The 2661-nt window shown below is 44.9% G+C and overlaps 1 pseudogene; it reads right to left on the bottom strand.

Annotated features, from left to right (window-relative positions):
- Positions 1-634: 634 nt before the first annotated feature.
- LOC102018702 lies at positions 635-1331 on the bottom strand (annotated as a pseudogene).
- Between the last annotated feature and the right edge of the window lie 1330 nt (positions 1332-2661).

The raw sequence follows: 2661 nt of genomic DNA on the forward strand, positions 1-2661 counted from the left end.
TTAGGAATAGTGTCACCTCAAGAGGAAAGAATAAAATGCAAACTTTAAAGACAGTGGATGTGTTTCTTCTGTTTTCTTAGAAAGCAGTAAAAACAGTTCCTCTTAAACAAGCTTTGTTAGATACTGAATGAAAGGTTCATGTAATCTTCACCTCTAGCAAAGTACAACGTTCATTTTCTTGAATGATGCAAAGATCAAATTTAGATATTGCTCTGTGTCATTTGCCCTATACTGAGTGTGATCTACTTTAAGCATTGATGTGATAATCTCTTTAATATTTGTTAAAATGGCTTAGTGTTGCTCTATCACTAGCTACTCTAAAGTCACTGGAAAACATTGTATTATAATTTTACATGCTTAAGATGTGTTCTGGACTAGAACCAGCACTTCATGACAGGGCAATGGGCAGTAAGCAAAGCATTATATATTTGGAATACAAATAAAAGTTTGTTGTACAAAAATAAGGCCTTCATATTACACAGTTCACTCAGGCTAAAGAAAGACTAGATGATTTAAGTCTTTCACAAAAATTTTGCTGTTACTTCTTCTTTATCTCCAACCATTAAAATGACCTGACCAAATGTTATCAAAACAAACGCCATAAATAAGGGACACCAAGTCCCTTAAAGAAGTCCACCCCACGGTTATTTCTTGGCATAGGTGGTCTTCACTGCATGGGATGGTGTGACCTTAAACTGTCATAATGCATCCCTGGCAGCTCCAACCGGCCAGTGATTTCCAAATTCCACAAAAGCAATGGCACACCTTCCAGGTACCAGACATACTTCCTGCAAACCAGGACACTGATTAAACAGCACAGACAACAGCATCTTGTTAGTCTCTTCTGGTAAATTATTAGGAAATAAAATATAGTTTGGAGGGTAATCCAGGAACTGAGGATCTGGCACTGCATTTCCTTGGGTATTAGCTGTTGTTCACTGGCCAGGCTTTCTGTGTGCAGTGGCTGCAGTCTGCTCCACAGTCTGGGCTTCTTTCTTTTCTTTTCCTTGTCAGCAAAAGTGCCGTGCATTTTAGATATTACACCAGAATCTGTTTCTGCATACTGGATTCGCATTGGCTTACCATAACATGGGAGCCCTTGCCGCTGTCTCAAGGCCTTTGTGGGTGAGGCCGGTTCTTTAAATATAACAAAGGCCTGGCCTTGCATCTTCAAAGTCTTTAAAGCCACCGTGTCTACACCTGCCCGAACTGAGAAAACACCACATACAGGAATCGCTTCAATTCTTCTTTTTTAATTTTGTCATTTACATTGTTGATGTAAACTGTACGATTTGGTCTGAGATCCATGTCTGGGTAATAGAAACTATGCAGCCACAAAGTATAAAATTCTTTTCTTCAGATAACCTTTGTGTCTGGTCTGCTCTGAGCTCCGCAGCCCTGGGAATCCTAACAACGAGGTGCACAGCGCTCCAGCCAACCGGGGCTGCCGCTGCCTTCTGCAGCTGGCTTTGGAAGTGCTGGTTGGCATCGCCTTGGCGGCTACCATCAGACCATCATCCTGACCTGTCAGCTCTGCTGGGTGAACGCTTCCCTTGGTCTCACTTAGCACTTACATCCCAAAACTTTGTCTTTATTTTGATGTGACCCCGGCTCCATTCACTGTGACCTAGCTCTTACAGGTTTCACAAGCACTCTGAACCCCCTTTGATGCAAACCCGTTATTTTCTAATCGAAAGGTTTTACATATCATTCAGCCAACATACTGGTGTGGAGCGTAGAAAGGGAAAGAAAAATCAGACTCCCAGCAAAACATGTCCAAGCACAGATGATGGTGCGGTTTCCCACTCGATCAGGTGAGATGAGCATGATGACGACACAGCACGCGTGTTTGGCGTCTCAGGCCCAATTCCTCACAGGCCCAGCTGGGTTTGTCTCCAATGTCCGCTCTTGGAGTTAGACCCAATTTTATTTCTAGTTTTCCTCTGAATCCCTTGGAGGAAATGGGATGATTTTGCTTTCGTTTCTTGACCAGGAATTGCCTGGCCCTGAAGCCTTGTGAGAAGAGAGGTGAGGGACAGTCACCCGCTGTGACAGCAGAGAAGGGGGCACCAGTCAGTCTTGGACTTGACCTGTGGTCGGGTCCTCTGGCTCTTCACTGAGGTACTAGAGGAGAAAGCTGGGCTCTTTACTCTGGCATTGAAGGGAAACAGAAAAACCCGGAGCTTCCTGCAGCAAATCCAGGGACACGAGCAGGGTGGGGTCAGCGTTGGGGCTCAGCATCCTCCCATACTGCCCTTAGGGAGGAAATGCAAAGAGTTGGGGTCCCCTTGGTGCCTGGGTAGGCAGGACTGGTAAGAAGCAAAGAGCAGCCAGTCAGCAGTCCCTAGATGTCCTGGAAGCTTCCTGGGGTAGAAATGTTGAGACTTCAGTCTTCCAAACATGTTCTTCTGGGAAAGAGGACGATGACCTCTCACAGGGTGGGCAGAGTATGCTTCCTTTATTCACCCACTCCCTGCAGTCTCCACACATCTCGGCCTCTAATACCTTTGCCATGCTGGGCAGGGTCTTACTTAAACTGGCCTCCTGATTACCTTTCATTGGCACATGGTAAAGAGCCTTACCCATGTTCATGGCTTCCTAACGTGTTCTGTGCTGCCCGCCTAATCTTTGGTTTTTTTTTTTTTTTTTTTTTTGGTTTTT

This window comes from Chinchilla lanigera, unplaced genomic scaffold (genome assembly GCF_000276665.1).
Source record: "Chinchilla lanigera isolate Chin_1 unplaced genomic scaffold, ChiLan1.0 scaffold00064, whole genome shotgun sequence".
Lineage (NCBI taxonomy): Eukaryota > Metazoa > Chordata > Mammalia > Rodentia > Chinchillidae > Chinchilla > Chinchilla lanigera.